This window comes from Heteronotia binoei, chromosome 21 (assembly GCF_032191835.1).
Source record: "Heteronotia binoei isolate CCM8104 ecotype False Entrance Well chromosome 21, APGP_CSIRO_Hbin_v1, whole genome shotgun sequence".
NCBI classification, from domain to species: Eukaryota; Metazoa; Chordata; class Lepidosauria; order Squamata; family Gekkonidae; genus Heteronotia; species Heteronotia binoei.
In genome coordinates this window covers 24,103,677-24,126,445 of record NC_083243.1, presented here as the reverse complement: position 1 = coordinate 24,126,445, position 22,769 = coordinate 24,103,677, and the positions used below count along the sequence as shown (strand labels likewise).

At 47.0% G+C, this 22,769-nt stretch overlaps 1 pseudogene; it reads right to left on the bottom strand.

The window, feature by feature from the left end:
- Window positions 1–5,009: 5,009 nt before the first annotated feature.
- Window positions 5,010–22,052, bottom strand: LOC132588838 (oocyte zinc finger protein XlCOF6-like; annotated as a pseudogene).
- Between the last annotated feature and the right edge of the window lie 717 nt (window positions 22,053–22,769).

Genomic DNA, 22,769 nt, shown 5'->3' with positions numbered 1-22,769 from the left:
TTCAAGAGCTTAAAGGGCTCTTAGTACAGGACCTACTGTAAACTCTTGGAGGATTGGCTACATCAGGGGTGTGTGGCCTAATATGCAAAGGAGTTCCTACTACAAAAAAAAAGCCCTGGTTTATTTAATTGTATTTGTATTGACTTCATTTATACCCTGCTCTTCTCCCCAGTGTCGACTCAAGGGGGCTTACGTTATTCTCCTCTTATCCATTTTATCCTCACAACAATCCTAGGAGGTAGGTGAGGCTGAGAGGATGCGTGACTAGCCCCAGGTCATTCAGAGAGCTTCCATGACAGAGTGGGGATTCGAACCTGGGTCTCCCAGATCCTAGTCGGATGCTCTACCACTCCACCACCCTGGCAGCCGGTCTAGAAGACACTCTGATGACCCAAACTGGCATCCCCATAGCACATTCCCCACCATCTTTTCCAGCCGTAGCACGACATGGAATGTGGTGCCCTGCTGAAAGAGTTCCACTCTTCTAGGATTTCAAACGGATTTTTGTCACTTCTCACACTCATTTTATTTTTTATTTTAGTCAATTTTCGGCAAAAGGAATAGTGTGAGTTGGGAAATTCAGTGACTCTAACTCATACAGTGAGATTTGTCACATCATCTCTACCAGTCACATTGTCTGTTTTTCCTCACAGCAACCCTTTGAGGTAGGCTAGGCTGAGTGTGTTGGAGTGAGCGGCTCTGCATGCCTGGACATTAGGGGACACTACATCACTCTAAGCATGTGTAGGTGTTACAGGCCAGTCAGTCTGACTTCAATACCGGGAAAGTTGGTAGAAACCATTATCAAGGACAGAATGAGTAGGCACATTGATGAACACGGGTTATTGAGGAAGACTCAGCATGGGTTCTGCAAGGGAAGATCTTGCCTCACTAACCTGTTCCATTTCTTTGAGGGGGTGAACAAACATGTGGACAAAGGAGACCCGATAGATGTTGTTTACCTTGACTTCCAGAAAGCTTTTGATAAAGTTCCTCATCAAAGGCTCCTTAGAAAGCTTGAGAGTCATGGAGTAAAAGGACAGGTCCTCTTGTGGATCAAAAACTGGCTGAGTAATAGGAAGCAGAGAGTGAGTATAAATGGGCAGTCTTCGCAGTGGAGGACGGTAAGCAGTGGGGTGCCGCAGGGCTCGGTACTGGGTCCCATGCTCTTTAACTTGTTCATAAATGATTTAGAGTTGGGAGTGAGCAGTGAAGTGGCCAAGTTTGCGGATGACACTAAATTGTTCAGGGTGGTGAGAACCAGAGAGGATTGTGAGGAACTCCAAAGGGATCTGTTGAGGCTGGGTGAGTGGGCGTCAACGTGGCAGATGCGGTTCAATGTGGCCAAGTGCAAAGTAATGCACATTGGGGCTAAGAATCCCAGCTACAAATACAAGTTGATGGGGTGTGAACTGGCAGAGACTGACCAAGAGAGAGATCTTGGGGTCATGATAGATAACTCACTGAAAGTGTCAAGACAGTGTGCGTTTGCAATAAAAAAGGCCAACGCCATGCTGGGAATTATTAGGAAGGGAATTGAAAACAAATCAGCCAGTATCATAATGCCCCTGTATAAATCGATGGTGCGGTCTCATTTGGAGTACTGTGTGCAGTTCTGGTCGCCGCACCTCAAAAAGGATATTATAGCATTAGAGAAGGTGCAGAGAAGGGCAACTAGAATGATTAAAGGGCTGGAGCACTTTCCCTATGAAGAAAGGTTGAAACGCTTGGGACTCTTTAGCTTGGAGAAACGTCGACTGCGGGGTGACATGATAGAGGTTTACAAGATAATGCATGGAATGGAGAAAGTAGAGAAAGAAGTACTTTTCTCCCTTTCTCACAATACAAGAACTCGTGGGCATTCGATGAAATTGCTGAGCAGACAGGTTAAAACGGATAAAAGGAAGTACTTCTTCACCCAAAGGGTGATTAACATGTGGAATTCACTGCCACAGGAGGTGGTGGCAGCTGCAAGCATAGCCAGTTTCAAGAGGGGATTGGATAAAAATATGGAGCAGAGGTCCATCAGTGGCTATTAGCCACAGTGTATATATATTTTGGCCACTGTGTGACACAGAGTGTTGGACTGGATGGGCCATTGGCCTGATCCAACATGGCTTCTCTTATGTTCTTATGTTCTTATCCCTTTGAACAGGATGCCTCTCTTTGTTTTAACCAGGGAGCTGCCTCCTGGCCCCTCCTCTCTCTCCCTCTGTCCTCTCCTTCTCTTCACATGGCTTTCCAAGGAGGCACATGCCTCTGCAGGTCTCTCCTGTAGAGACAATGCCCTCATATTCCCACATCGTAATGGCCATTTGTGAGAGGGAAAGTAGTCTTTGGATTACACCTTTATCTCATTTTGACTGTGCCCTGAATGTGAATGGAACTTACTTGAATAAATATAAGGTGGGGTTTTTCGTACCTTTTTTTGTGAATATACTTCTTGGGAGATTCATTTGCTGCACTCAGTATCATACTTCTATGACAGGGCAAAACTCTGCTATATTAACCAAACACCCCAATGGAGGGAGTGACTCACCCAAAGGCATCCAGTGAACTTCATGACTGAAGAAGAAGAAGAATACAGATCTATACCCCACCCTTCTATCTGAATCAGAGACTCAGAGCGGCTTACAATCTCCTATATCTTCTCCCCCCGCCAACAGACACCCTGTGAGCTGGGTGGGGCTGAGAGAGCTCTCCCAGAAGCTGCCCTTTCAAGGATAGCTCTGTGAGAGCTATGGCTGACCCAAGGCCATTCCAGCAGCTGCAAGTGGAGGAGTGGGGAATCAAACCCGGTTCTCCCACACAATAGTCCGCACACTTAACCACTATACCAAACTGAAGGGGGATTTGAACATGTGTCTCCATATTCCTTGTTCCAGTACTCTGTTATTCCAGAATGTTATTTCCAGGTGTTTTTTTTTATGTAGCAGGAACTCCTTTGCATATTAGGCCACACACCCCTGATGTAGCCAGTCCTCCTGGAGCTTACAGTAGGTCCTGTACTAAGAGCCTTGTAAACGTTTGGAAACATGGGAGGGATCTGGTGGTGAGAGGATGGGGACCTGTAGACCCTGTCTGCCCAGGGCTTCCCAAAACCTGGAGTTGGCACTAGCTTCAGTGACCATAAGAGAAGCCATGTTGGATCAGGCCAATGGCCCAGCCAGTCCAACACATTGGTCCAAACCCAGGAGACATCAGGAGATCCAACCGGAGGGCATCAGTACCCCAGACATAGTATCCCATCTATACCCTGTGGCTAATAGCCACTCATGGACCTCTGCTCATCAGCTGCCATTTCCCCAGAAAGCCTATCAGCTATCATTTCCCATGTTCCTATGGGCCCCACGCATTTGAGGGGCTGTATTTTGGATTCCATAAATCCAATCCTCACCAAATATGGAGGGCAGATAGAGGGCAGTCAGCTGGAGATCCCGGAAAGTTTGGTATCTCTAGCTCTCTGGGGAGCCATTCTACCACACCGAACCAGTTCGTTTGGCTCTTAAAAGTTTGTGACAGTGTGTTATTCGTCAACTAAGCACACTACAAGAACAGTCAGCTAAATGTGGCTTCTTGTGATCATGAAATTCAAGTATTTTTTAAAAAACATAAATCATTAAAAAAAATTGCAGTTTGCTTTAGGCCATTTGTGTTTCCATGATTCCAAGGTCTGTTCAGAAGTAACTCTAATTTTATTGATGGCAATAACTCACAACGGGGGCAATGAATCGCACACACGAAGCTGCCTTATACTGAATCAGACCTTTGGTCCATCAGGATCAGTAATGTCTACTCAGATTGGCAACAGCTTTCCAGAGTTTCAGGTTGGAAGTCTTTCACATCATATAGTGTTTGGTCCTTTTTAACTGGAGATGGTGGGGATTGAACCTGGGACCTTCTGCATGTAAAGCAGGGCCTCTTCCACTGAGCTGCAGCTGTTCCCCAACAGCCCTTTTCTAGGAAGGGTTCTTAAGATTTCAGCTGGTTTTAGTCTTGTTTCCAAAGTCATGAATTAAAGAGGCAAAGGTAAAAATATTTACACAGGGGTTTTTTTTTTCCTTGTAGGAGGAACTCCTTTGCATATTAGGCCAAAACCCCCTGACGCAATGCTCTCTCTAGGCTGTGTCTTGTGAGCAAAAATTCTAATTTGTGAGCTACTGGCATTAAAATTGTGAGTTGTTATATAAATTAGTTTGCTTTGGGGCCATTTTTCCTGAACTAAGACAAAATGTGTGAACTGGAGACTAAAAAATTGTGAGCTAACTCACAATTACAGCTCAGAGGCAACACTGTCCTGATGTAGTTAGCCAATCCTCCTGGAGCTCATAGTAGGCCCTGTACTAAGAACCCTGTAAGTTCTTGGAGGATTGGCTACATTGGGAGGGTGTGGCCTAATATGCAAAGGAGTTCCTGCTACAAAAAAACCTCTGCATTCACACATTAAAAAGTATCATTCTTAAAAGCAAAAGTACTTCAGAGCAGAATAAATACGGCTCTTTTTTTTCCTCGAAGGAACTCTGCTTTCAAAAATCAATGTGATAATAACCCCTTTTTTTAAAGGTCTGCTTTCTTGTTTGGATCTCATCCGAGGAGGGTGCGGGGATTAATGACAGGCGAGCCAACCAAAGCCACAACCCAACTTCGATCTGGTCTGACGGGCGCTGTTTAATGCCTCCATCCACGCTGTGAAGTCAGACAAGGGGCCCTCCAAGATGCCCTCGCCGGTTCAAGGGAAGTCCTGCTCAACCACAACCTGCTCGACAATAATAAGAGGGTCCCTTACGTCTTGTTGACAGAACGTCAATGTCAGCCTTGAGGAGCCTTTGATCGCCAAGGAACGTGCCAACCTTCTGAGCGGCCGGCAGAGGAGCGAAGAATCGAGCATGTCCACCTTGATAACAATGAAGAACCCCCTCCAGTCACGGTTCTTAGCAGAGAGACGACCGGTGTGATTCTCATACAGAAACATTATCATTTGCACTCTGCGCAGGCATCTTGCTGGCTTCCTAGGGGGCCGCGGCTTTGCCCATGATAACAGGAATAATAGCCTTTATAAGGGGGAAAAAGTGCAATGAATTTTGAAATAGATTAAATGTATTCCATTCAGGGCAAGATGAAGAGAAAAGACTAGAGGGTGATATATTAGCTTTGGGCAAGCTCGTCTGTTCTTTTGACACGTCTCGCTGCTGATTTTCCAAAAAACCTCGACTGACGAGGCTGCAAAGAAAGTGAGGCAAAAAAAAAAAAAAATTAAGCTTCTCCACCACCATCAGCACCGCCATTTGGAGTCACGAGTTGAAAGCCAGTCTCAGGCAGGCTGTGCCTAATCACAACCTTTGAACACTATCAGGCACGGGCCATTAGAGCTACTGGCCGTCCAAAACAAATTACTTACTGTAATCCCTCGCCTGATGTATGCAGTAAAAAAGACAATAGCACAGCTCATCAGCCAGAGTCCGCCGCACGGGATTTATAGCGTGCAACTAAGCAAACTTCCATTTACAGTTATATCCCCAAACTGACCCACCAGCCACAAAGTGTGTTTGAAACTGTTAGGCTCAGACCTTTTTTTGGTAGAAAAAGTCCAGCAGGGATTCATTTGCATATTAGTCCACACACCCCTGATGCCAACATTGTTTCACACAGGGCTTTTTCTACAAAAAGGAATTCATTTGTCTATTAGGCTACACATCCAAATATCAACATTGTTTCACACAGGGCTTTTTTGTAGAAAAAGTCTGGCAGGAACTCTTTTGCCTATTAGGCCACACCCCCTGACACCAAGCCAGCTGGAACTGCATTCCTGTGGGTTCCTGGTTATACTGATGGAACAGGGATGGGATGGGACTGTTGCATTGGCAAAACTGCTCTTCATTCATTGTGAATTCATGGAGCAAGGCAAATTTGTTGGGTTGCCAGCCTCCAGGTGGTAGTATGGAAAAGAGGAAAAACCTCTGTGTAAAGATATCTCTTGTGTATGTGCTCTATATGATTTCAAAAACGTTCTCATACCACTTTCAATGTCTTCAGAGACTTTACTAGTAGTGCAGGTCAACAGCAATTGCAAATTCAATACCGTTGCCAAAAATCATCTAGAATCTATTCATTGTCCGTCAACAGGTAATTGACACGGTTTGAAACAGCTCATACCAAAATATTTCTCAACGTGAAAAAACAGCATCCAAAAGCAGCTGTGATCCAGCAACAGGTAAAACCGGTCTAATCTCCTGTTTCAGAATATGCTTTTTCCCGGTCGTGATTTATATATCCAAGAGCAAGCCTTAGATTAGCATAGATGATGATTTCAGCAATTCAAAAAGCATAGATTCAGGCCTTTCAACCATGAAGTTTCAGAGAGGAACTCAAAGAGGGGATTTGCTGTCATAGGTCAGTTTAGTTGGCTTTACAAAGAGATTAGGCAAAGTCACAGAGGATAAATCCATCCAGGACTATTAACCATGAAAACCAAGGCTTTTTTTTTTTTGTAGCAGGAACTCCTTTGCATATTAGACTACACCACCCTGATGTAGCCAGTCCTCCAAGAGCTCACAGTTGGCCCTGTAAGAAGAGCCCTGTAAACTCTTGGAGGATTGGCTACATCAGGGGTGTGTGACCTAATATGCAAAGGAGTTCCTGCTACAAAAAAAAAGCCCTGATGAACTAAATGGAGCCGCCATTTTTAGAGGCTCGATTTAGTCTCCTTGGCTCATAGCCTGGGTGAACTTATCCTCTGTGAATTTGGCTGTTGCTATACTCTATTATTTTTTGCCATCAAGTTCCAGCCTACATGGTGACCCTGTAGAGCAAGGGTGGGGAACCTTTTTTCTGCCAAGGGCCATTTGGATATTTATAACATCATTCGTGGGCCATACAAAATTATCAACTTAAAAAACAGTGCTCTGCCAAGGGAGAATGATTCAGGCCAGCAAAATTAATGCAATTTTTTTCTATTTGAAGTCATGTGGGGAGAGCCTAATTCAGCACACACACACACACACACACACACACTGGCCTGCTGTCCTAGGCAAATGCCTAGGTCCAGGCATATTAGACCACATCCCCTAATATTAGCACATTAGGTCACACACTCATTAACATATCTGGGATAAACATGTGCAAATTGAACTGGTGGTAACTGGCTCCCACCGCTGCCAGCTCTCCCTCCCTCCCTTCAGCTGCTCCCAGCAGACCTTTAAAGGCACCCACATACCCCAGCAGCAGTCCTTCACAATGCCCACGAGAGAGGGGGGAGGCTCGGCCCAGCAATCCCCGAGGGCCAGACTAAGTGATCTCGAGAGCCGTAAACGGCCCTCGGGTCTGATGTTCCCCACCCCTGCTGCAGAGTTTTGCCATTACCTGCCTGTGTAGCAAACCCAGATATTCCTTGATGGTCTCTCATCTAAATACTAACCAGATCAGGCTATCCAGGTCTATCCAGGTCAGGTTATAGGCATCCTAGATTGAGATGGTAGAATGGAAAGGAAATTGTACTAAGCACGGGACCGTGTGTGCAAGCAGTAACCCAACAGCTGTGCTAACCCATAGCTCTTTAATATACCTAGGGGACTCTAAGTTGGATGAGAAAACAACAAATAAAATAAAAGCTAATAACAATGCAGGGAGCCCCATGGTGCAGAGTCCAAGCTCTGCTCACGACCTGAGTTCGATCCTGGCGGAGGCTGGGTTCAGGTAGCTGGCTCAAGGTTGACTCAGCTTTCCATCCTTTCGAGGTCAGTAAAATGAGTACCCAGCGTGCTGGAGGTAAAGTGTAGATGACTGGGGAAGGCAATGGCAAACCACCCCGTAAAAAGTCTGCTAAGAAAATGTCCTTATGTGACATCACCTCATGGGGTCAGTAATGACCCAGTGCTTGCACAGGAGACTACCTTTACCTTAATAACAATACAGTTTTTAATAAAATACCAATGTACACTTGGAGCCATGAAAAAAGCAGAGGATTCCTGTGACTTATTTGATTTTGTAACCGCAACTGAAGAAAGACCTTGTACAACTTCTTGTTCATGTGGGAAAGGTAATGAGGAGTAGAACCAGATTTGCTTGGTGCAAGCAGACAGCGAGGAGTAATTCTCGTGCTTCTTCTGGTGTAAGAACTGTTGCGCATATGGAATTTTTTCCACATGATCCAGCACTCTAAGGACAACTGAGCATTCTTTTCTACTTTTCATACTCTGCATAGTATAGAACTGCCCTGGAAGTTCTTCCCAAAAATGGCAAAAAGGATAGCTTTAGGAATTGTCAGGGACTCTGTGGTTTTACTATAAAGTTTCTGGCAACTCCTTTGTCACTTCCAGGGTAACTCTAGGCATCATCAGAAACTCTATGGCTTTATCATATTCTGGTGATGCTTGTAGGCTTCCCAATCCCCAGGTCACAGCAGGGGATCCCACAGTTTTGCAGGCTTTTTCTTGCCCCCAGTCAACTGGCTCCAGTCAGCTGGGCAGCAGAGGAAAGCCCCGCCCCAGCAGCCATCATGTGCCTTTCCACTTTGGAAGGTTAGAAGAAGCTTGGAAACAGCTTGATTTTTAGAAGGTATGTGTGCCTTTAAATCTGTAGGAGCCAAGCTAAATGGGGTGGAGTGAGCCGGCAGAACAACATGGCAACTCCCAGTGAATTGCTAGGAAGGAAGGGAAACCAGCACAACAAACGGTTTGTTTTACATTCCTTTCAGATGTCATTTGCACAGTAAAATAAACTAGAACCTTTGGTTTTCCTGTGTTAATCTGAAGAACTTGGTTGAATATACAGTAGATGATTATATTCAACAATTCTGTGAGTAAATTGCCCCAGTAAGATCACAAAAATGTGGAATTGCAAACTGTTTGTTTTGGCTGCTTTGTGTGTGCGTGAGAGAGAGAGGGGGGGAGAGATGCAGCTGCTGGGGGATGAGGAAATGAAGACTGTATTCAGGGGAACTGTACTGCTGTATTTTTTTTTTTATTTTAGGGAATGTGAACGTCTCTGGCTCCATTGCCAAAGTCCCCAGATATTTTCCGAGTTAGACTCAGCAGCCCTAGCCCCTTGTCACTCCTCATGAATACACAAGGCTGAATTTTGTTGTTTTTTTTAAAATTATCCTGCAATGTTGCCTCCCCCCCCCCCCCCAACTCTCCCACCACATGCCAGGCAGTGCCTGGCAACACTAGAATCGTGCTATTTACAAAATATGCTGACCCTGTCATTTCGACAGTGTAAATTAGCCAAGACCTATTGAATTCTAGGAGGCCTGTTCACGCCAGCCGGCATCTGCTTTATTATATTTGTAAGGCAGCCCCTTAAATTATTGTTTCCTTTTTCTCTTGAAAAGGGGGCCCTGTTTATCCCCTCCTGCAACCAGCCATTTGGATCCTCACAAAGCCTTCATAATATCATTAAAACATTCAATTGCATCATGAAATAATTCTGAAGTCAATGAAGCACAGTTGCTTAAATTATTCATTAATGCGCAACTCTGGGACCAGAGCAATAGGGCTGAGCCACTGCCAGTAATTGGAATATTGTAAGCAATCATCTAAGTTTTTTTTTTTTTTTAAGCAAAAGATACAGCCTGGATAATCACACTTTACATAATGGGTATGTGTTGACAACTTCAGGCATCTTGAAGCATCGTTAACAGAGATTCTAATACTTGGTAAGACTTACAACCTGATCCTTTCCAGCCAGTGTGGTGTAGTGGTTAAGTATGCAGGCTCTTATCTGGGAGAACCAGGTTTGATTCCCCACTCCTCCACTTGCAGCTGCTGGAATGGCCTTGGGTCAGCCATAGCTATCGCAGGAGTTGCTCTTGAAAGGGCAGCTGCTATGAGAGCCCTCTCAGTCCCACCTACCTCACAGGGTGTCTATTGTGGGGAAAGAAGTTAAAGGAGATTGTAAGCCACTTTGAGACTGATTCAGAGACAAGGGCGAGGTATAAATCTGCAGTCTTCTTTCTACAGCTCTTCAGTTTTCCACGGAGTTCCCTTCCAATTAAGTTTTGGCTTGGACTGCCACTAAGGGCCAGAATGAACTGTTGCCAGAGAATTAGGGTACTGAAAGCACAAACCAACAATGTGCAAAACATACAACAATAAACTTTTACAACAGACAATCAGGTGTCTCTTAAAGTCTTTATGCAAATTCAGCCATATATCACAAAATTACAAAATGACACACCTGTTGAACATCTGCCTGCAGGTGTGCAATTGAGAACCTGCTTCCTTTGACAAGTTTGAAGCACATGCTCCTTGTTGAAAAAGAATTGTTTGAATTAGTGGTTCCAGGGCTGATGCAAGGGGTTCTGCCGCCTGAGGCAGAACACCGACGCGCACCCCCCCCCCCCCATAATTATCGCATGCATGGCATGGTAACGGCACACGGTGACATCATCACACCCTTGTTTCTGCTTATTGAGGGGCTGGAAGATTTCTCTGGCCCCTCAGAAAGCAGAAACGACATGCCCCCCCCTCCAAAAGCCGGCGCCCGAGGCAGCTGCCGAATGTTGCCTAATGGATGTGCCGGCTCTGAGTGGTTCCAAATACTTTCGGACTGAAAGTTAAGCCCCACATTGTTTCTGCTTGCTGAGGGGGCGGAAGATTTCTCTGGCCCCTCAGAAAGCAGAAACAACATGCCCCCCCCCCCTCCAAAAGCCGGCGCCCGAGGCAGCTGCCGAATGTTGCCTAATGGATGTACCGGCTCTGAGTGGTTCCAAATATAGGAAATTGTTTGTTGTGAAAACAGCCTCTGAAGAAACAAAAGTGAAACACCTAGAATAGCCAGGGTCAGTGTTAGACTGTTTTCGTTGTATCTGTTGAGACTTTCTGTAGCCAGTCCTCCAAGAGTTTGCAGGGCTCTTAGTTCACGGCCTACTGTCAGCTCCGGGAGGATTGACTTCATCAAGTGGGATGTGCCCTAATATGCAAAGGAGTTCCAGCTATTAAAAAGCTCTGGACCTTGGGCCAGTCAGTCACACACTCCCAACTTCACCAAACCTCACAGGTTTGGTGTGAGAATAAGATGGAGGAGAGAATGGTGTAAGTCACGTTTGGTCCCCACTGGGGAAAGTATAAATAAATTATTATTTTTAAAAAAAAAATAAATAGCTGGAACTCAGCCAACAAAACATTTCAAACCTGCAGCTCAATCCAGACACATCTTTCTGATAGCAACAGAGTCAACGATAAATTAGTCTATAAGAAAAGATGCAGCTAATCCTCTTAGACCATGATTGCTCGCACACACAAAAAAAGTAATTATTATGTATGTTTCTCCTAAATCCCAATGATGGATTCAGGTATTTCAGAAAGGTTTCCAAGTACTTCAGTTTGACAAGCTGATATTTAACCAGATGTTTACTGAAGAGTTTTTTAAATCTTAAACAAGCTGCACAATTGTATTTCAAATGCAAACTCTGAAGTGTTTGCAAGTCACGATCAAAATCAAAGACTAAAAGGTTTCCAAGGTTTCGTTTCAGATGTTGCTTGGAATGAAGCCAGGGATGGTTTTTCCCATTGACACCTCAGAACAAGAGGAATGACACAGCAAGATGTTAAGAACATCAGAAGAGCCCTGCTGGTTCAGACCAGTGGTTCATCTAGTCCAGCATCCTGTTTCAAACAGTAGCCAACCAGTTCCTCTGGAGGTCTAACAATAGGGCATAGAGGCTGAAGCCTTCCCTTGGTGTTGACGTTTAGGGCTGCACTATGTTCTACCTGTAGCGTTGTTTTGTGACTGAATCTCTTTCCACAGACTGAGCATTCAAAAGGTTTCTCCCCTGTGTGGGTTCTCTGATGCCTTTGAAGAGTGCAACTGTGACTGAATCTCTTTTGACACTCTGAGCATTCAAAAGGTTTCTCCCCTGTGTGAGTTCTCTGATGCTTTTGAAGAGTGCCACTGTCAGTGAATCCCTTTCCACACTGTGCATTCAAAAGGTTTCTCCCCTGTGTGAGTTCTTTGGTGGTTTTGAAGATGGCCACTCTGACTGAATCTCTTTCCACACTCTGAGCATTCAAAAGGTTTCTCTCCTGTGTGGGTTCTCTGATGCCTTTGAAGATTGCCACTGTCACTGAATCTCTCTCCACATTCTGAGCATTCAAAAGGTTTCTCTCCTGTGTGGGTTCTTTGATGCCTTTGAAGAGTGCCACTCTGACTGAATCTCTCTCCACACTCTGTGCATTCAAAAGGTTTCTCCCCTGTGTGAGTTCTCTGATGCTTTTGAAGAGTGCCACTGTCAGTGAATCTCTTTCCACACTCTGTGCATTCAAAAGGTTTCTCCCCTGTGTGAGTTCTTTGGTGGTTTTGAAGATGGCCACTCTGACTGAATCTCTTTCCACACTCTGAGCATTCAAAAGGTTTCTCTCCTGTGTGGGTTCTCTGATGCCTTTGAAGAGTGCCACTGTCAGTGAATCTCTTTCCACACTCTGTGCATTCAAAAGGTTTCTCTCCTGTGTGGGTTCTTTGATGCCTTTGAAGAGTGCCACTCTGACTGAATCTCTCTCCACACTCTGTGCATTCAAAAGGTTTCTCCCCTGTGTGAGTTCTCTGATGCTTTTGAAGAGTGCAAATGTGACTGAATCTCTTTCGACACTCTGAGCATTCAAAAGGTTTCTCTCCTGTGTGGGTTCTCTGATGCCTTTGAAGAGTGCCACTGTCAGTGAATCTCTTTCCACACTCTGTGCATTCAAAAGGTTTCTCCCCTGTGTGAGTTCTTTGGTGGCTTTGAAGATGGCCACTCTGACTGAATCTCTTTCCACACACTGTGCATTCAAAAGGTTTCTCCCCTGTGTGAGTTCTCTGATGCTTTTGAAGAGTGCCACTGTTAGTGAATCTCTTTCCACACTCTGTGCATTCAAAAGGTTTCTCCCCTGTGTAATTTCTTTGGTGGTTTTGAAGATGGCCACTCTGACTGAATCTCTTTCCACACTCTGAGCATTCAAAAGGTTTCTCCCCTGTGTGGGTCCTCTGATGCAGTTGAAGGTTGCCACTGTGATTCAATCTCTTTCCACACTGTGAGCATTCAAAAGGTTTCTCTCCTGTGTGGGTTCTCTGATGCTGTTTAAGACTGCTCTTGTCGCTGAATGTCTTTCCACACGCTAAGCATACAAAAGGTTTCTCCCCTGTGTGGGTTCTCTGATGTTGGTGAAGAGTGCTACTCTGACTGAATCTCTTTCCACAATCTGTGCATTTAAAAGGTTTCTCCCCTGTATGAGTTCTTTGATGTTCTTGAAGATGTTCACACCGACTGAATCTCTTTTCACACTCTGTGCATTCAAAAGGTTTCTCTCCTGTGTGGGTTTTTTGATGCTGCTGAAGATTGCCATTCAACCCAAATATCTTTCCACCTGCTGAGCTTTCAAACTGTTTATCCTCTTTGTGAGTTCTTTGACGCTGCTGAAGCTTGCCATTCTGATTGAATTTCTTTCCACACTCCGAGCTTTCAAAAGATTTGTCTCGTTTTTCTATTCTTTGGTTCACTAGAATCTGTGATCTATATCTGATGTCCTTTCCATACTTAATGGACTGACTCATCTCCGTTCTGTTGTGCTTGGGGAAAAGTACATTACGCCTTCTTCCATTTCTCTTCTCAACAAAATGGCTGTCCTTCTTTCTCTGGGGTCTGCCTCGATTCCTTACATTTCCTTTCGAGTCTTTATTAATAACTTCATCTGGCAAACGCAGCTGTAGTTCCTCACACTCCTCATTCATCTGATCATCCTTTGCTGGAAAAAAAATAGAAGCATTAGTACCTGGGAGGGTAGGTAAGGGCCATCTGTGTGACGGCCCTTGACTAACCTTAACCAACCCACCTTTCCCCAGAACATTCCGGATTTAAGGATACCTTTCAAGAGCCACAGCTGAGCTCTTTCCCAGAAGGAGCTGCTGACTTTCCAAATTCCAGGCCCCAGAAGGCGTCCCTCCCACCTTGTCCAGTGGGGTTTATTATTCTACCAAACTAAGAGCTGCTTAAAAGTGAAGCAGAAACGTCCCATGGGCATTCCTTGCTTGTTGCCTTGACATAACCATGAAAGAAACCCAGTTTCTACCAGCTCACTTGGGAAGGAAAAGCTCTCCTGAGATCTTCTTGAGAAACTCTCCAGCCTTTCCTTGGATGTGAGCCAGCTATCTGTCTCCACCATAGTCTCTGTAGCAAAATTTTGGACTAAGGAAGCCGTGGCCATAAGAACATAAGAGAAGGCATTTTGGATCAGGCCAATGGCCCATCCAGTCCAACACTGTGTCACACAGTGGCCAATATATGTCTGTGTGTACATACACACACACACACACACATATATACTGTGGCTAGTAGCCACTGATGGACCTCTGCTCCATATTTTTATGCAATCCCTTCTTGAAGATGGCTATACTTGTAGCCACCACCTCTTCCTGTGGCAGTGAAGTTCACATGTTAATCACCCTTTGGGTGAAGTAGTACTTCCTTTTATCCGTTTTAACCGGACTGCTCAGCAATTTCATTGAATGCCCACGATTTCTTGAAATATGAGAAAGGGAGAAAAGGACTTCTCTACTTTCTCCATCCCATGCCATTTATCTATAAGGTATCCTGAATAAACGTTAGCAAAAGCAGACAGGTTGCTTCCCAGAAACCACTGCAACATGGCTATTCCTGTCTTTCCCACACAGGCAGTGCCTGGCTGCTGTCCCCTCCCCCCCCAAGCTTACATTCCTTAAATTCTATGCTCTGTCTCTGGTTGAATGTCTAGAGATTAGTGTCACATCTCTCCTGTATGACCAGGGGCTCTGGTCTGGCTGACAACCAGTCGATGGGCAAAGTTTAAGGTTTTATAGTGCCATCATCGGGAAGGGTCTGACAACCGGCGCGCTCAAGAGATTCCCACAGGGAAGTTTTTATTTTGCAAAAAAAGGTATAAATTTTGTCAACGTTCCGTTGTGTGGCCGTCAAGAGAATTCTCTTTTCTGACTTCGGTTAAGCAGTGGACGCTGCGTTGAAGTTGTGTGCTCTGAGCTGGTCAGTTATTTTGCTGAAGGTTCAATCAAATACATTAGAGCATGCTTGTGTATCCTTCTCTTCCTACCAAAACTTGGCTCTAGCCAGATCCCGTCCAGCCCGGTGAACTTAAGTGAGGCAGTACTCCAAGGGGAACCACCAGATAACATTTTTCCTCGCAACAGGCTCTCTTTTCATCCCTGTTTCTTTCTTAGAGAGGGAGAATGACGATTCTAATAGGGGAAGGGCAGAATCCAAGCAAGAATAAAAGAATAATCTACCCCACATTTCCTCACTTTGTCCATCTCCCTTCCCAACAGCTGCTTTCTTGACATACCTTGCCGCCCTCTATCTTTCCCTTTCCCTTTCCACCCCATCCCCCCATCCCGGGTCACAACACTGACTTACAGCAGATTTCGAGCTGTCAAGCATGCATATTTTATGTGCCATGAAAGTCCACAAGATACAGAGCAGAACACCACTCTGGCCTGTCCTCCCCAACCTTTACAACTAAAGGGTGCATAATAGAGCCATCTGGCCAAAGAATGTTTCGGTTAGCCTTGCAGAAACAGTGGAAGGTGCCTCTCTCCCAGATTCACACAGCCAGGTCTTATCTGCTCTCAGAGAAAGTGTGAGAAAGGGAGATGTTTGTATTAGCTTGCATTCTTTAGTCATAAAAGAGATACTAGCCTTTGAACCCGTGACTCAAATTGCACCTGTATGTTATCCTTTTGAAGTTTTCCTATAAAGTAACGATTCGAATCTGTATCCGTCATTACTTCCAAGGGTTTGTCCTTGACAAAGCTATGGAGTTTTTACATAAGAACATAAGGGAAGCCCTGTTGGATCAGGCCAATGGCCCCTCCAGTCCAACACTCTGTGTCACATAAGAACATAAGAGAAGCAATGTTGGATCAGGCTAATGGCCCATCCAGTCCTACACTCTGCGTCACAAAAGAACATAAGAGAAGCCATATTGGATCAGGCCAATGGCCCATCCAGTCCAACACTCTGTGTCCCATAAGAACATAAGAGAAGCCATGTTGGATCAGGCCAATGGCCCATCCAGTCCAACACTCTGTGTCACATAAGAACATAAGAGAAGCCATGTTGGATCAGGCCAATGGCCCATCCAGTCCAACACTCTGTGTCCCATAAGAACATAAGAGAAGCCATGTTGGATCAGGCCAATGGCCCATCCAACAACAACAACAACGTTTTATTTGTATCCCGCCCTCCCCGCCGGAGCAGGCTCAGGGCGGCTAACAGCACCATTCAAGTTTCAATTATACAGAGATGAATAAAATCACATTCAAACATTATAAACATTTCAATTAAAATTCTGGTTAAGTCTTTAAAAATTAATTTAAATTAAATTGATAAAAGTGCTAATGCTATGTTTGTTTTTTATGATGGCGGTTTTCATTAGCAATTTCCTTTTTCATCAGCGAAAGCCAGTCGGAAGAGGAAGGTCTTGCAGGCCCTGCGGAATTGTTCAAGATCCCGCAGGGCCCGCATTTCCTCTGGAAGTTGGTTCCATAGGCTCGGGGCTATAGAGGAGAAGGCCCGGTTACGGGTGCTTTGCAGCTTCACCTCTCTCGGTCCGGGGGAAGTCAACAAGTTTTTCCCGGCTGACCTCAGTGCTCTCTGGGGTTCATATGGGGAGAGACGGTCCCTAAGGTAGGCAGCTCCTCGACCATATAGGGCTTTAAAGCTAATGACCAGCACTTTGTAACGGACCCGGTATATAACTGGCAGCCAGTGCAGTTCTCGCAGTCCAGGCTGTATGTGCTCCCATTTAGGAAGCCCCAACAACAGTCTAGCCGCTGCATTCTGCACCAGCTGCAGCTTCCGGGTTCGGTACAGAGGCAGCCCCATGTAAAGGGCATTGCAGTAATCCAGTCTCGAGGTGACCGTTGCATGAAGCACCGTTGCCAGATCTTGGCGCTCTAGGAAGGGAGCCAACTGCTTTGCCCGCCTTAGATGGAAAAAGGCTGACTTGGCAGTGGCTGCAATCTGGGCCTCCAGTGATAGTGAAGGCTCCAGTAAAACTCCCAGGCTCTTAACCCGTCGAAGACCGGGAGAGGTATTTCCCCTTCCCGAGCGCCCCGACCCAGACAAAGGACTTCTGTCTTCGCTGGATTCAATTTCAGCCCGCTCCTCCTCAACCAAGTTGCCATATCCTGCATGGCCCGGTCTAAATTCTCTGGGACGCAGTCAGGCCGGCCGTCCATCAGCAGGTAGAGTTGGGTGTCATCTGCATATTGATGGCACCCAAGTCCATGTCTCCTGGCAATCTGGGCAAGGGGGCGCATATAGATATTAAATAGCATTGGTGAGAGAACTGCCCCCTGAGGCACTCCACAATCCAGTGTGCGCCTCTGGGACCGCTCGCCCCCAATTGCCACCCTTTGTCCCCGATCCTCGAGGAAGGAGGAGAGCCATTGTAGGGCAGACCCCCTCACCCCTACATCGGCGAGGCGGCGGGTCAGTAGCCGATGGTCGACCGTGTCGAACGCGGGCGACAGGTCCAGCAACATCAGCACCGCCACACCGCCCCGATCCAGGTGCCGTTGGAGATCATCCAGTCCAACAATCTGAGTTACATAAGAACATAAGAGAAGCCATGTTGGATCAGCCAATGGCCCATCCAGTCCAACACTCTGTGTCACACAGTGGCCAAAAATTTTATATATATATATATATATATATATACATACACACACACACACATATATATATACACACACTGTGGCTAATAGCCGCTGATGGACCTCTGCTCCATATTTTTATCCAACCCCCTCCTGAAGCTGGTTATGCTTGTAGCCGCCACCACCTCCTGCGACAGTGAATTCCACATGTTAATCACCCTTTGGGTGAAGAAGGACTTCCTTTTATCTATTTTATACAATAAAGCAACTTTTGATTCAATAACAAAAGCTTGATTATTGAGAAATATCGCTGCTTGACACCAGCACCCGTTGTATTTCTCCGCATAATGGGCCTTATTACTGAATCCCAGCTAGTATAAGGGGATTCAGTAATAATCATTTCCAGATGACAGTCAGAGCAGATGTTCGTAATACCGTCTAGGGAAAATGTATGTTAAAAAGGCTGGCAACAGAGAAATGAGGATCTGGCCCCTTCTGGAGACTTTCTGAGGGCCTCTCATCCCACCTTCACCTCAGTCCAGGACCCCTTCTCTAGCTTGGGTGACAACTACACCACCGGCCACCGTTGCCTCTGGGCAAGTAACGCGACAGGGAATCAAAACAGCATATTGCTGTTCAGTGTTTTGATTCATGCCTCATCACAATGGCGGAATTCACACCTTTCGCGCCTATAAAAGGTCCTTACCCAGAGAGGCCAAATTCCCATAGTTCTCCAGCATGACTTCCCTGTACAGAGCTCTTTGGTCCGGATCCAGCAGGGCCCACTCTGCCTCCGTGAAAGGGACGGACACCTCCTCAAAGGAAAAGGGACCCTGGAAGAAAAAGCAGATTCCCTCCTCATCAGAGGTCAGGCCAGGCAGACTGCACACTGGAAGGGAGTATCTGGGAAGGTTCGGAAAGTAAGGCTTGGGGGAATGGCATGCAGACCCTCTCTTACCCAGAAACCTTCTAGAAACTGAAGGAGCAAAAGTTCCCCTGAGAAAGGAGGAGGGACCCAGGTTGTCCTCTGCACATCTCATCTCTCCTACCTGGATTGGAGGTGCAGCAGCCGTTTCCACCCCTCTGAAAAGACGACGGCTCAACAGCCTCTCTCCACTGCCTGTTCCTGAGACAAAGGAGGAATGAGGAGTGTTTTCTGAGACTTGCTATTCCATTGGCTTGTTTGTACCTTGCTTCGTGCCCCCCCTTCCCAGGGATGTGAAACCTGGCCCTCTGTACACACACCACATTTTTAATGAAGAAAAGAGCTGTGTTTCTCAAAAGCTGACGTTACAATAAAATCTGTTAGTCTAAAAGGTGCTACTGGCCTCTTTTCAAATTTTAAAATACTTTATACTAAATTCTGGGACCTGAAAGCCTCAAGCATTACAAAGGCTGCTGATGTATTTCGGAGGGGGTGGAAATGACGCTGCGCGACACATCACTGTTACGTTGGCCCACAAGTGACTTGAGTGCATCTAGAGACTCAAAGGCAGAAGAAGAAGAGACTGGATTTATACCCCGCCCTTCACTCAGGGTCTCAGAGTGGCTTACAATCTCATTCTCTTCCACTCCCCAGAACAGGCACCTGTGGGGTAGGAGGGGCTGAGAGAGCTCTGACAGAAACCAGTCTTGAGAGAACAGCTCTGAGAGAACTCGACTGACCCAAAGTGACCCAGCAGCTGCATGTGGAGGAGTGGGGAATCAGACTACGTCTCCCAGATTAGAGTCCACGCTCTTAACCAATACACTACACTGGCTAATACAAATGAGTTTTCAGAGTGTGCCTTCACAAACATGTTTTCAGCCAGATGCGACATCTGGAACATTTCAAGGACATTTGCACCTGCTGGAATGGCCTTGAGTCAGCTATAGCTCTGGCAGAGGTTGTCCTTGAAAGCTCAGCTGCCGTGAGAGCCCTCTCAGCCCCACCCACCTCACAGGGTGTCTGTTTTGGCAGAGGAAGATAAAGGAGATTATAGGCCACTTTGAGCGTCTGTCTTGAAAGGGCAGCTTCTGGGAGAGCTGTCTCAGCCCCACCCACCTCACAGGGTGTCTGTTGTGGGGGAGGAAGGGAAAGGAGATTGTAGGCCACTCTGAGCCTCTGTCCTTGAAAGTGCAGCTACTGTGAGAGCCCTCTCAGCCCCACCCACCTCACAGGGTGTCTGTTGTGGGGGAGGAAGGGAAAGGAGATTGTAGGCCGCTCTGAGCCTCTGTCCCTGAAAGGGCAGCTGCTATGGGAGCCCTCTCAGCAACACCCACCTCACAGGGTGTCTGTTGTGGGGGAGGAAGGGAAAGAAGATTGTAGGCTGCTCTGAGACTCTGTCCTTGAACGGGCAGCTACTGTGAGAGCCCTCTCAGCCGCACCCACCTCACAGGGTGTCTGTTGTGGGGGGGGAAGGGAAAGGAGATTGTAGGCCACTCTGAGCCTCTGTCCTTGAAAGGGCAGCTGCTGTGAGAGCCCTCTCAGCCCCACTCACCTCACAGGGTGTCTGTTGTGGGGGAGGAAGGGGAAGGAGATAAAGGAGATTGTAGGCCGCTCTGAGTCTGATTCAGAGAGAAGGGTGGGGTATAAATCTGCAGTTCTTCTTCTTCTGCCCCACTTCCTAACTATCTGGCAGAGGTTGTCCTTGAAAGGGAAGCTGCTGGGAGAGCCCTGTCAGCCCCACCCACCTCACAGGGAGTCTGTTGTGGGGGAGGAAGGGAAAGGAGATTGTAGGCTGCTCTGAGACTCTGTCCTTGAACGGGCAGCTGCTGGGAGAGCCCTCTCAGCTCCACCCACCTCAAAGGGTGTCTGTTGTGGGGGAGGAAGGGAAAGGAGATTGTACGCTGCTCTGAGCCTCTGTCCTTGAAAGGGCAGCTGCTGTGGGAGCCCTCTCAGCCCCACCCACCTCACAGGGTGTCTGTTGTGGAGGAGGAAGGGAAAGGAGATTGTGAGCCGCTCTCTTCGGAGTGGAGGGCAGAATATAAATCCAATATCTTCATCTACCTCACAGGGTGTCTGTTGTGGGGGAGGAAGGGAAAGGAGATTGTGATCCGCTCTGAGACTCCACAGCGTGGAGGGCAGGATATAAATCCAATATCTTCTTCTACCTCACAGGGTGTCTGTTGTGGGGGAGGAAGGTAAAGGAGATTGTGATCCGCTCTGAGACTCCTCGGAATGGAGGGCAGGATATAAATCCAATATCTTCTTCTTCTTCTTCTGACCTCTGTTTTTGCCTAGCAACTGTCTCTTTGTCACCGCTAGAACCTACTTCTGCCTGGTCTCAGAGAGAGTCAAGGCCATAGGCGTGTCTGCTGATGTGTGCACCTGCGAAAGGGGCGTGGGAACGGCTTTTGGCGGGAGGGATGGCTTCCTTGTGCCTTCGTATTCAAGCGGGTAACGGCGAGGGAGAAAGGTATAAGACAGGGTGAGTCTCCACCGTGATTAGTTTTCACAAGAACCGTCTTCCTTAAGAATGTCAGTATATCAATAAAAGCCATATCACCTAATGACGAGTATTAGCAACTGAACGACCATATTTTAACTCTGGGCTGTGTGGGAAAACATTTAAATCCCACCCCCACCCCACCCCCGAACTCTCTAGGCAACAAATTCATGGGGTGCCCCAATGGTATATAGCAGGGGTGGCCAATGGTAGCTCTCCAGATGTTTTTTTGCCTACAACTCCCATCAGCCCCAGCAAGCATGGCCAATGGCTGGGGCTGATGGGAGTTGTAGGCAAAAAACTTCTGGAGAGCTACCGTTGGCCACCACTGGTATATAGGCACAAAAGGCCCTTACCACAAGGGAGGGCATCTTGGACACGCTCCACAGCCTGCGCCCTCTGCCCTTGCTCCAAGGAAGCTCCTTCCGCCTCAGGGAACGTAGCTTCTTTCTTCCTGGATGAGGCCCACATCTGAAAAAGCAGCCAGGGAGGGGGGGCAGGGTAAGAGACTGGATGGAAAAGAGGCCAAGGAATGGATCCTGCCCCACTCCCCGACTTTGCACCCTTCCATCAGGAGACCTGGAGAGTTACTTGCAGCGATCAGGAATCCTCTAGAAGAAAATCTGGCAGGGAACCTTTAGAAAAAGGCCAGGTATCATTGCTTGAATTGGACGTATTGGAGGCAACCCCCTCACCTGTCCTGCCTGCCTCTTCTCCTCTGCCTGACTCAGGAGGAAACCTTCGGCCAGGGCCACCGCCTGGGAACTGGTCTCCGGCCCACATCCTCTGACCCAGCCCTGCATTTCCTGGGGCAGGAGAGTCAGGAACTGCTCCAGGATCACCAGGTCCACGATCTGCTTCTTGGTGTGCCTCTCCGGCTCCAGCCACTGGCTGCAAAGTCCATGGAGCTGGCTGCAAACCTCTCGGGGCCCATCGGCCTCACGGTAGCGGAACTGCCGGAAGCGTAGGCTGTGCGCATCTGAGGTCACGGTGTCCTTAGCCAGGCTCTCTGGCCCAGCCCTTTCCCGGAATTCAACACCACTCCCAGCTTGGAGGAGAAAGGGGCTTTTCCTTGCTCTCTTGCCAGTCCCAGGTCTTTCTGGATCCTGCTCTTCCATCTTCTGCTCCTTCTGTGGAGTCACCTCCATCTGTGGAAAGATGCCTTCGTTCACTTGACTCTGAAGAGAGGCTTCTGTCTGGGGAAAAGGAGAGACACAGACACTAACATGTCACAAGGAAAATGGAGACTGGAGATACACCACCCGAAATCACAAACCTACATACGCTCAGGGGACACCTGAGAATCGCCCTGGCCGATCAGGACAAAAGAGTTCCTTGTGGTTTGTAGATCAGATTTAATATTATTCTGCTGTATCACATGCCAAGGGATTTTAGATGTGCCACCTTGTTTTTGGGGGGAAGTTAAGAGACTCTGTTGTCTTCTTAGAGATGTTACAAGCTGAGCCTCTCATTCCTTTGGCTCCGTGTGTCGTGGGGCCTAATTCCTGTGGGAAACCAGAAGCACCAGAGGGACCGGTGACCCCTTTACTATCTCAGGCATCTCTTCAAAAGGCCAGAAGTGTTAGGTGAGAACTCTGTCCCAGCACCCATGAAGGGGGGGACCCAACTCACCGTGGCAGAAGGACCCTTAGAATCAGAGTTGGAAGGGACCTCCAGGGTCATCTAGTCCAACCCCCTGCACAATGCAGGAAACTCACAAACACC